The sequence below is a fragment of the Tiliqua scincoides genome, chromosome 14 (assembly GCF_035046505.1).
Source record: "Tiliqua scincoides isolate rTilSci1 chromosome 14, rTilSci1.hap2, whole genome shotgun sequence".
In the NCBI taxonomy this organism is placed as follows: Eukaryota; Metazoa; Chordata; class Lepidosauria; order Squamata; family Scincidae; genus Tiliqua; species Tiliqua scincoides.
Window position 1 is genome coordinate 4,952,791 of NC_089834.1, and position 12,242 is coordinate 4,965,032.

The 12,242-nt window shown below is 45.9% G+C and overlaps 1 protein-coding gene and 1 pseudogene across 16 annotated transcripts in view; one reads left to right on the top strand and one right to left on the bottom strand.

Moving 5' to 3' along the window:
* The window catches only part of FBRSL1 (fibrosin like 1), an 863,567-nt gene that overhangs the window by 53,859 nt on the left and 797,466 nt on the right, over positions 1–12,242 (top strand). The gene's annotated exons all lie outside the window — the stretch shown is intronic.
* LOC136634620 (5S ribosomal RNA) lies at positions 8,676–8,795 on the bottom strand (annotated as a pseudogene).

Here is a 12,242-nt window from a genome sequence, read left to right on the forward strand (position 1 = left end):
AAAATTACTGTTTGAGTGCTGTATTTTTATGGTGTTTGCATTTACCCTGGCCAGCAAAAGACCAGATTTCTTCAGCAGAAGAAGAAATCCATTTGGCTGGTGGGGGGGAATAAACAGTGGTGACTGGATAATTCAGTTTTATCTTGATTCTGACACTGAATGGATGGTGTGTGTGGGGGACTGTGTGGGTCTAGGAAGCTGCTTTCTGCCATGAAGGTCATTGACCCATCTCTAAGCTGGAGCGCCAAGTCCCCAAGTTCTGTTGTGGAAGTTGGAAAGGACATCAGTCGGAACAGCCAGCTGTTGCTGGCTCAGTGCAATTGCACCTGCTGCAAAGGAACCCAATGGTCAGACTGCACCTGTGTGAAAATGCCAGTGTGGCTATCTGTAAGTCAGATGTCTGTAACTCGGAGTCCTGGTGTTTTGTCAGCTCCATCTGGGAGTGGCTCTCCAGGGTCCTTGCCAGCCCTTCTGCCAGAGGATTTTGTGTTTGGTGGAATCTGGGTTCTCCTGTGTTTGGCTTTCCCATCCTCAGCCACCTGAAGTTCTCCTGGGTCCTCAAATAGCGGTTCCCTTGCTGCTTGTGGAACTCCCTCACAGGTCAGCTGTGTGGTGCCACTTCTCTTCCATCCCTTAAATCAGTGGTTCCCAAACTGTGAGCTGTGCCTCCCTGGGAGCCATGGAATCCAGTGAGGGAAGCTGTGGAATCCTCACAAAAACCTGCTGCCCTATGTAATGTATAGGATTGTAGCTCTAATGGGGAGTCCTGGCCAAGCAGGTCAAGGGAGCCACCAGTTGAAAAGGTTTATAAACCACTGCCTTAAATTCTCCCAAATTTACCTTTTTCACAAATCCTTTTAGTGTTACCCCTAATCCCCTTGTCCTGCTTTCAACTATGCCTAAGTGCACATGAAATAACTGTAATCGCCCTCCTGCTCCTACCACCCTTCTGCCTGGTTCCAGATAGGGAGTCCCTTCAGGGCAGGGGCCCATCTTCTCTATTGTCTTATGACATAGTAATGAGAAGGTGAGCTGTGAGGCCTCCCATAAATTCTCCTGCATGGCTGGATCTGGAAGCTGTTGCTATACCAGAGGTGGGGAGGAGCTCAGCAGTAGCTCATCCTGGGCCCATCTCTAAATGTTCAACCTCTAGGGCACTGTTTCTCAAACTGAGTCGGAACCCACTAGATGGGTCGTGACCCAATTTCAGGTGGATCCCTGTTAATTTCAGTATTTTATTAGACTTTATGCCAACATGGTACTTGACTGCATTTGGGGAGATCTGTACTTTTACAGACTACAATGTACATTGTAGCAATGATAGTCAGTGAGGCTTACTTCTGGGTAAGTGTGGATAAGATTGCAGCCTATGATTGTCAAAATTTTTTCCCTTAATAGGAACATAAGAAGAGCCCCACTGCATCAGGCCAAAGGTCCATCTAGTCCAGCCTCCTGTATCTCACAGTGGCCCACCAAATTAGCCTGCGTTAACAGAACCGTAGCTTCCAAGTCACGAGAAGTTGTGGTTCTGCTTTACCCTGCACTGGTTAGACCTCACCTGGGATATTGTGTCCAATTCTGGGCACCTCACTTTAAGAAAGATGCAGCCAAACTGGAGTAGGTTCAGAGGAGAGCGACGAGGATGATCAGGGGGCTGGAGGACAAGCTCTGCGAGGAAAGTTTGAGGGAACTTTGCATGTTCAGCCTGGAGAAGAGAAGGCTGAGAGGGGATATGATAGCTGTCTTCAAATACCTAAAGGGCTGTCATATGGAAGAAGGGAATAATTTATTCTCAGCTGTCAGCAGAACTAGAACCAAAGGGTACAAACTGCAGGAGGGGAGATTTTGATTAGACATCAGGAAAAAATTCCTGACGATCAGGGCGGTTTGGCAGTGGAACAGATTGCCGAGAGAGGTGGTGGACTCTTCCTCACTAGAGATATTCAAGCAGAGGTTTGACAAGCACCTGTGGGAGATGCTCTAAGAGAATTTCCTGCCTAAGGCAGGGGATTGGACTAGATGACCTAATAGGTACCTTCCAACTCTGAATCTCTGAAATGCTTCAGGGAGCACACAAGACAACAGACACAACCTGCATCCTGGTGTCCTCCCCTGCATCTGGCAATCAGAGGCAGCCTGCCTCTAAAGCCAAGAGCCTGCACATACCTACTTGTAATCTGTAATGAACTTTTCCTCCAGTGATGATGTCACTTCTGGCCATGACATCACTTCCAGGTTAATGATATCACTTCCGGTGGGTCCTGAGAGATTATCATTTTAAAAAGTGAGTCCTGGGCTAAAAGGTTTGAGAACCACTGCTCTCGTGCTTTTGTCCTTGGATTTGCAAGGAACACCTGTTGTATTCCAGATATGTACAAGCAAATAATTCAGTCCAATAAAATGCTGTTGGTATCCTTTTGGATGGAAAGATATAGCCGACAGAGTTTCCTACACTTGTGTCTATAAATGATTGGAACAACCAACGATGTGTATTTATATAGTACTATACACAGGCATTGATGCTTTTCAATAATTTCCCACTTCCTGAAGCCCCCCCCCCCAGAACCTGTCCCTTCAGGTGCATGCATTTGCATTCACACTGATGGATGCTCCAGTTGTTTGTTAGTGTAGGAAACAGTGTGTCTCTGTCGGTCATCTTTCTACCCTTTGCCAAAATGCACTTCTGAGAAGGTTCAGAACCAGATCGGTAGGTTGGAACTATCCAGTAGAGAACAAATGCAATGGACTCCGTGGTCTTCTCATTTATTCTGAGTGCAGAATATTCTGGGGTCAATTACATGCTGGGTAAAGAAAACAAATTAATCTGAGGAACTACTTGGCACAGGATGTGGCACCTGGCACCTGGCCTGGTTACCTTTAAAAGGGTTCAGAGTAATGGAAGAAAAGTCCATCACAGGTTCCAAGCTGTCACATATAGCTTGGGTATGTGCAACCTCCTGGTTTTAGAAGTAGACTAACTCAGAATTTATTTATTTTATATATTTATACAGGTATTTATATACTGCCTTTCTTTGGTCTTAGATTTCTCCTAAATCCAAGGCGGTTTACATAGACAGGCTGTTCTAAACCCCGGTAGGGATTTTTACAGTTGAATAGTTATAGTCTTTCATAGAACTCCTCATTCCAACTGGATTCCTTCCCGGTCTGGCCTCTCTCTGGCCCTTCGCCTCCCACGCTCCACTTGACTACAACTCCTCTCTACCACCTAGGGTCAGCTCATCAGTATATCAGCGTGTCGTCAGTTCTTGGGTACTGTACCGGAACCGGTACTTCCAGTTGTTTCGAACTGGCAGCCTCAGATCTTCAGGCATACAAGGCAGCAGCTCTAGCAACTGAGCCAGACCTCTGCCCATCCCAGATGCAAGGGAGTGGCACCAGGATGCAGGTCTTTTGCCATCCTGTGTGCTCCCTGAGGAATCTGGTGGGCTGCTGGGAGATCCTGTATCTCCCTGATCCTGATCCTGTATCTGGGCCTTTGGCCTGATCCAGCCGGGCTCTTCTTATGTTCCTATGGGGTCATCTTGCAGAATGGGGACTGCTTTGGGCAAAAAGCAAGTTCAGCCTTCTGGGCCCAAAGTTCTGCTTTGGGCAAAAAGAAGTTCAGCCTTACTTCTTACAGTGTAAATGGCTGCTCCCAATCCCCAGTTCTTCCCTAACCCCTGCCTACCCCCTGCTGTGTATGGGGACCATTTCTTCTTCTGGCAAGGTTGCCCCTTGCTTGGCAGCATTATGCGGGATTATATCTTATCACACTGATTTCCTGCCACTTTAAATTGGTGGGATGGGATGATGCAGAAAATGTTTTGGCCTATTTAAACTAAGTCTAGCAGTTTTGGAGAGTAAGTCAGAGCCTGTGTGTGTGTGTTCTAAAAAAAATAAAAGGCTTTCAGACCAGGAGGGCAGGAGGAGAGCCTGACAGGCAGCCAGAGAAGTAGACCCTGTTTGTTATTTTGGCAGGAGGTGCTGAATGGAAGCTGTTTGTAGTTAGTGTTCTCAATAGCAAGACACAGCTGGGGTCATGTTACAGCTGAGTCAATTGCTGGGTGTAAATGGCCCCTCTTGCTTGTCTTCGCTTCTTTTTTCTCCCTTCCTTTCTTTTTCCCCTGTAAACCTTTGGCAGGCTTTCCCTTTGCTCCAGCGCCCGAGCTCAGGAGATGGACTCCTGCCGACCTGTGATGACTTATACTGTGCTGGGATTGCTAAGAACTTAAATGCAGGCCTATCTTGTATCCAGCACATGCAGTCAGTCTTGCGATACCGCAGTGTGTGGCTGGTGGCAGGTGCTGTATGTTTTGAAGTGTAATTCTCTTGGGCAGCAGTGTCCTGAGTGTACATTCTTGGCACTTACTGTGTTGGAATTGTCAAGTCGAGAGAAGCTATCTGGGCTGGTGTATTCTGCTTTCTTATGTGTTCTGCAATCTTAGCTGAGAATCTTTTCTTTAGTTTTAAAGAAACTCCAAACTTTTCAATATGAGGGTCACATTGTTTATTTTTACACATTTTTGTGAGCAGAAAAACCTGGTTTTATATATGGCAGAGGTGAGTGACTACCTCTGTCATAGTTTGGAGATCCCTGCTATGGCCACTGTTTCATGCCTCGCTAACCATTTATCATTTTAGGGGTCCTGCAGCTAGACCAAAACATCACTCTACACAGCTGTTGTCCCTGTAGTACTGAATTTTATGCTTATATAACAACCAGGAACCTCCTTCCCTGCATGTTTCTGATTTGTTAGCAGTTTACCACCATACCATCAATTTTGCTCGCGGACCATGAGGACTAGAAACTTTTTCTGAAAAAGAGTCTCCTCTCAGGATTTTCACCAAGCCATAAAAGGAATTTTTGAATCCTCATGCAGTTATCTGTGAACCACTTCTTTCCTACTCTCCAAAGAACACTTTTGTAAACGGCCTAAGGTTGAGCAAGTTGCATACAAAAAATATTTTGCGGTAGGAATTGTAGCCAAATTGCTTCTCCCTCCTTGACAGTTTCTTCCATGTGCAGTCTGACTCCAGGGTGCCTAGATTTCTCCACCAAGCACACACCACCAAAGCAGGAGCGCATTGAGTTGCATTATGCGTGTATGGGTTATAATTTTATAAGTGTGTCACAGCAGCCTGATTGATGCTAATTAGCATTTGCCCTTAGCACTTACTTCCAGTCTTCCGATCACATGGTTCCTTATCATGGTTACAGCTGCAGCAATGCCAGGCTTGGCTTTTGGGTGGGGCTAGTTGCTGGAAACGGAGAGGCAGCTGCTGGCCCTTGGAACTGCGGCTTTTGTGGACATGGCACAAGGGGTGGCTTTCCAAACTGTTGGAGAGAGCCCTTTGCCCAAACCTTTCTTGAGCATCTCATTGTGCAGGTCTGAGAGACAGAGAGAGCTCCTTTTATTCGCAAGTGTCACTCACTGGCTTCAAGCCAGCTAACTGCAAAATCAGATGCTTTGCTTTGTCTGTCAATTTCATTGAGTCCCAAGGGGCGGAAGAGGGAATCTGGGTGCAGTAATGAACAGTGTACTGAGCTTGGATGGAGACCAAGGGGGAGTGGCTGGCTAGTGGCACTTCCTTCGAGCATTGAAGGTGCTTTCTACCAGTCCACCCCTGGATCCCAGGTGCTGTGTATTGTTATTGGCATGGACTGGTATCTTCTCTCCAGGGTTTTAGAAAAAGAGGTCCTTCCCAGCCTGGCTGAACCAGGGATTCTTTGCAGGCAAAGCGGTTGCTACAGCCCCTGGATATGTGGATAAGAGCATTACAAAGATGTTGAAACCTGCAATTTTAGCACTGCCATTTCTTGAACTGCTTCTAGCACTTTACATGGTGATGGCATTCAGCCCCCAAACTCAGGAGCCTCGGTTTTGAGCTGAGTGATTTTAAAGACTGGGAATTTCAACCTGAGAAGAATTTGTGTTAATTTTTGTTTGTTTGTTTTTTTAAAAAGCTAGTGTAGCAGAGTGGCTATGGTTTGCGCTGTGAATCAGGACTTCACTGGTTCACTTTTTGCTTTGCGGACTCTTCTGCTTAGAGAAAAGGTGCCTGAGGAAGGGGCATGATTGAGAAGTACAAAATTATGAAGGGGATCGATAGAGGGATGTCCTTGTCCTTTTTTCACAACACCGGAACCAGGGGACATTCACTAAAATTGAGTGTCAGAAGAGCTAGGACAGATAAAAGGAAGTATTTCATAACTCAGCATGTAATTAGTCTGCGGAACACCTTACCACAGAATATAGGGATGGTGTCTGGCCTAGATGCCTTGAAATGGGAATTGAACAAATTGATGGAAGATAAATTTATCACAGGTTAAAAGCCATGATGGGTCTACACAACCTCCTGGTTTTAGAAGTAGCCTATGATTGTCAGATGCAAGGGGATAGCCACAGGATAGTCTCTCGTTGTTTTGTGTGCCTCCCTGAGGCATCCGGTGGGCCATTGAGAGTTACAGGAAGCTGGACTGCATGGACCTTTGGCCTGATCCAGCAGGGCTCTTCTGATGCTCTCTGCTGTGGTAGGTCTTCGGCAAGCTATTTCACCTCAGCTTCATCTGCAGTATGGGGCTAATACAGATTTACCTTCCAGGTTGTTTGCAAGCAAAATATCAAGAAAATCCATGTAAAGTGCATCATGCATTCAGAGTAATGGGAATACTGAGTGTTATTAAATGAAACATTAAATGAAATGTTGATGTGTATGAATGTGTGTTGCAGATGACTGAAGAAAGCTTCAGGAGATGGGAACATACCTCCCATGCCTTCCCTAATAGCTTCTAGTTACACCCCCTGCCCCATGTATCCTCAACTGCCCACCCCAATACAAATGGCTTTTTTTTTACTGTACTGCTCTCCTCTCCCATCCTCTGCACAGAAGTTCTGCAACCCAAATACAAGCGTTTATTGCACCCAAATACTTGATCAGGTTGTTGGCCATTTTTGGCTGCTGCTTGACTTACTGCTTGACATTAGAAAAGGCATTGAGAACAAGACGGCTAATATTATAATGCTGTTGTACAAATTGATGGTAAGGCCACATCTGGAGTATTGTGTCCAGTTCTGGTTGCCGCATCTCAAAAAAGACATAGTGGAAATGGAAAAGGTGCAAAAGAGAGCAACTAAGATGATTACGGGGCTGGGGAACCTTCCTTATAAGGAAAGGCTACGGCGTTTGGGCCTCTTCAGCCTAGAAAAGAGGTGCCTGAGCGGGGACATGATTGAGACATACAAAATTATGCAGGGGATGGACAGAGTGGATAGGGAGATGCTCTTTACACTCTCACATAACACCAGAACTAGGGGACATCCACTAAAATTGAGTGTTGGGAGAGTTAGGAGAGACAAAAGAAAATATTTCTTTACTCAGCGTGTGGTTGGTCTGTGGAACTCCTTGCCACATGATGTGGTGATGGCATCTGGCCTGGACGCCTTTAAAAGAGGATTGGACAAGTTTCTGGAGGAAAAATCCATTACGGGTTACAAGCCATGATGTATATGTGCAACCTCCTCATTTTAGAAATGGGCTATGTTTCAGAGTGCCAGATGCAGGGGAGGGCACCAGGATGAGGTCTCTTGTTATCTGGTGTGCTCCCTGGGGCATTTGGTGGGCCGCTGTGAGATACAGGAAGCTGGACTAGATGGGCCTATGGCCTGATCCAGTGCGACTGTTCTTATGACTCAGTAGTTCATAGAATCATATAATTGGAAAGGGCCTAATAGGTCATCTAGTCCAACCCCCTGCCTTAGGCAGGGAATCCTCTTAGAGCACCTCCAGTTAAAACTCTGAGTCGAACAGCGTCTGGTGGAGAGGTGGGGAGGTGCCTGAAGGACAAGGAGCCAACTAGGTCAGTGGTTCTCAAACTTTTAACCCTGGGTCCCACTTTTTAGAATGTGACCCACCAGAAGCATTGTCATGATGGGAAGTGAAATCATCAAGCAGGAAAATTTTTTAACAATCCTAGGCTGCGATCTACCCACACTTACTCAGGAGTAAGTTCCTTTTACTATCAATGTAAAAAGCATATATATATAGTAGCCCGTTCAAAGCACAGATCTGTATCATTTCCCTAAATGCAGTCACATATCGTGGTAGCATCAAGTCTATATATATAGTCTGCTCAAAATGCAGATCTGTAACATTTCCCCAAATGCCACCACATACCATGGTAGCATCAAGCCTAACATATTAAAAATAAAATATTGAAATGAATGGAGACCCACCAGAAATTGTCTAGTGACCCACCTAGTGGGTCCAGACCCACAGTGTGAGAAACACTGAACTAGGTCATTCAGATCCACAGTGGTGCTGCTGGTCTACGTGGATTATTGAAGTGTTCAGCCAGGCTTACAGTCTTGGAAGCCTTTTACTGATCAACGTGTTCAGAGAAAATGCGTACTGCCATCTGACAGTGGCATCATGAGGGGGTGCGGACTGCACCTGGTGACACATTCAGGGGTGACACTGCTACTGACCAAAACTGTGGAAATCTCGGTAAGTTTGAATAATGCAGTCACATTGTATATCATTCGATGTGTAATTTAATGCGAAATGCAATGTAACAAACCACACTGAAATATCTGTATTCTTTCAAAAGTTATGGCCAAATAACCAGAAAAGGAAAAGGTTGGTTGGCAACTTCAATTTCGAAAGACTAAGGTATAAGCCTACAGCACCTGGTATTCCCAGGCAGTCTCCCATCCAAGTACTAACCAGGCCTGACCCTGCTTAGCTTCCAAGATCAGACGAGATCGGGCATGTGCAAGGTAACAGTTGCTGATAGAAAAGGAAAAATGCCTTATGTAACAAAGTGAATTTCTGTAACTCACAACTGACCAATGAGACTGATTCTTTTGAGAGCCAATGTGGTGTTATGACGACACAGCAGGGAACCAATCAGGTTCTCACTTGAATCAGTTCTCATTTCCATGTCTCAGAGCTAATACCAGAGCTCTTATTCAGTTGTGTGAGTGCCATCAAGTTGGCCATTGGTTACAGATTTGTTGGATGACTTGTGCTGCTCTGTATTTAAATAAAGTGAATGGGGGGGGGCGTCACACAAACTCTAGTGATGCCATTGTGTTTAGGTTATGCATATGATTTTGTAATTTATTCTGTATGGTCTGGTATGGGAGAAGGTCCATCATGGGGGTGATGCTATAAGCTCTTGTACCTGGTGATGCCATCCATGTTGGCATCCTTCAGGCTCGGAAGACTATGGTATCGTGCTCTGAATGGTGGTTCTGGAACAGAGTGTCCTCTCCAGTGTGCGAAGCCTGGATAAGGTAGATATGGAGGATAGACTGTTACCCATGCAGCAAATCCCCCCTCTCCACGTCGCTGAAATGGTCCAATGGAAAGGCACAGGCCAATATGGTTGGTTCCAGTGGCGTCGCAGGAGTTCCCAGAACGTGACTGTGTTCAGCCATGAACTGCCTCAGGGACTCTGGCTCCGGATTTTGCCTCGAGGTTGACTCCTGAAGCCTTTTCCTTAACTGGATGTAGCCACAAGGCAGTGGAGGTTTGGGATCAGAGTTTTCCTTCTCTCAGATGAGCTGCCTTCCCAGGTTGACGAGTCCCATCTACCCGGTGGCTGTTTAGTTGCCTCTGACAGCAAGTTCAGCCAAACTGAGGGCCTATTCTTATCCCCAGCCCCCAGGTGATGCAAGCCCTAGTGATATCCCCACCATCTGAGATCCTACCACTTTATCCTTCACATTGGGGGAGTTCCAATGTTTCAACTTTCATGAATGTTTGAATGATAAATCTCTCTGTAAAAGTCAACTAGCACATCAGGGGCAGGAGACTGGGTGAGACAGTTTTCTCAGTGTCATGGTGATTAAGAATATTTTATTTACTGCTTTGCAGGAAAAGTTCTCAAATCAATTTGCATTGCAAAGAAATGAAAGGTGACCTCTGTCCTAGAGGAGTGAATTGTGAGTTTCTGCTCTACCTTACCAGCATTCTGGTACCCTTACAGTAATTCCCTTACCAGTATTCTGAAGTTATAGAGTCCAGGAAGGATTGCCCTAAAAGTTTTTCATGAATGTGTTGATTTGACCCCAAGTTGATTCTCTCTCTCTCTCTCTCTCTGTGTGTAAATCTCGGGTACAAAAACATCGGGCTGTTTTCCCCTAGGAGTTCTTGGAGTATAAACTGTGGAGCAGGGGCAGACTGTGTTTGGCACTAAGTGCCACATGGGAAATCAATCATGAGCTTAGAGGACTGCAGTTAATTGCACCTTCTGCATGTCAGTGCAATTTGCATTTCATTTTCTTTAACCTAGTGAATACCAAATGAAAATAGATGGAAGCTTTGGTACAGCTAGCAACTGGGAGGCTGAGCTGTGAATCGGGGCTCACCTGGTTTGTTTCATGTGATCTCACTTGGTGTGTAAGACTTGCCTTGAGTAAGCAATTTCTTATCAGCCTCAGTCTTTCCCACCTGTAAGGTAATATTCATTTCCTGCATAGAGGTGTTATAAAGACAACACTGAGATAATAGTATAAAATCCTCTCCATACTCAAAGTGGTTCTCAGACTTTATAGCACTGGGAATGACAATCTGTTGGGACCCGCCGGACAAGTAGTCATTAACCTGGAAGTGATGTCATGGCCGGAAATGACATCATCAATTTAGGCTTCACACCTAAAACTCAGTCAGCCAAAGGTCCCATTACATGCTGTACGTGTGCTGTTATTTTGCAAAACTTGGAATTCAAACATTCCAACTTGGAAGTCAGAGCAGAACACAGACTTGGATCCTTCTCCAACCACACAGTTCTCCCCCCTTTCCAGCATCCCACCTTCTCACCTATTCAGGGCAAAGCACCAGGCCACCAGGAGCCCACCCTGCCCAGCAGCTCTTGACCCTGTATTTTCAGCTCTGTATTTTAAATGGCAACTGAGCTAGGTGCTCTGTGACCCACCTCGTGGGTCCCAACCCACAGTTTGAGGAATGCTGTGTTATACAAATGGGTAGTAGTGGTATTGTGTTCATCTAAAATACGCAGTTGCCCCAAATATAGACAGCCTGAAATTGACCTTTAAAAGTAAAAAACAAATGCAAACATAAAACCTTGATAGATGTATGATTTGAGCTTACTTTGGAGTCCCTTTGTCCATCACAAGGGTAATGAGCAAACCCGAGCAAGCTTCAGCTGTGTTCCCTGCCACCCCCCTTCCAAATAGTCTGGTTTTGTATCTGTTCCTCTGCTCAGAGGGCAGACTGAAGCCAAACAAGCCACCTCTACCTGTGATGTCCTGTTAATTACCACCTAATTACTTTTTATGAGGCTGGTGCTCTAGGAAAACCTTGTAAGGAGATTATTGGAATTGATATCCTGTTGGTTTTGCATCAGTTCCCTGGTTAAAGGTTTCCATGGTGATTGGCATCGTGGTGCTTCCGAGCTCGACAGCAGGAGAACTGGAAGTAGTGTTGGGGGGGGGGGGAGAGAGAACTGGGGAAGTGAATAAACCCAGTCAAGAAATGTGGGCCCAGCGTGTGGGCTTTCCTTTAAAAACCCTAGCCCCCTAGACAACAGAAGGAGCAACACTGCATCACAATTGCTGGAGTTAGACCTCAGGGACCTCTGTGTGGTGGCATAGCATGGAATTCCTTGAATGTTTTGGTCCCTGTGGCTGCTGCCCAGGAGGGAATCTTCTACCAGCACTCCTGCCATTTCTCTTGAAAGGGGGCTGCTTTTTGGACAAAGCTGCTCTGCATTGGAATCCCTAAGGCAGGGGTCTCCAAACTTTTTGGAGAGGGCCGCATCAAATATCTGGCATGGTGTGGAGGGCCGGAAAACAAATTTAAATAAATAAATTAGAGATGGAACTTGGATGAGTGAATAAATGAATGAATGAATGAATGAATGAATGGGCTCAATTCATTCAACCTCTCTGGCCCTCAGAACATGCTCCAGACACAATCAGAGCACAGTTCTGGTCATGTTCAGCTGAGTGGGCCAGAGACTTTCAGGAGACAAGGTTGGCTGCAGGCCAGAAAGAGGCTGGCTGTGGTCCGCATCTGGCCCCTGGGCCGGGGTTTGGAGACCCCTGCTCTAAAACAACCATGTTCAGCCTTTTTAATCTCACGGCACGTGACAAGATGTTCAAATTGCCAAGGCACACCCTCAGTTTTTTGACAATTGGCAGGGCACACTGCACTACTAGTGGGGGTATCACACCCCCAATGGCCCTACTAATAAATGACCCTACTCTCAACTCCCA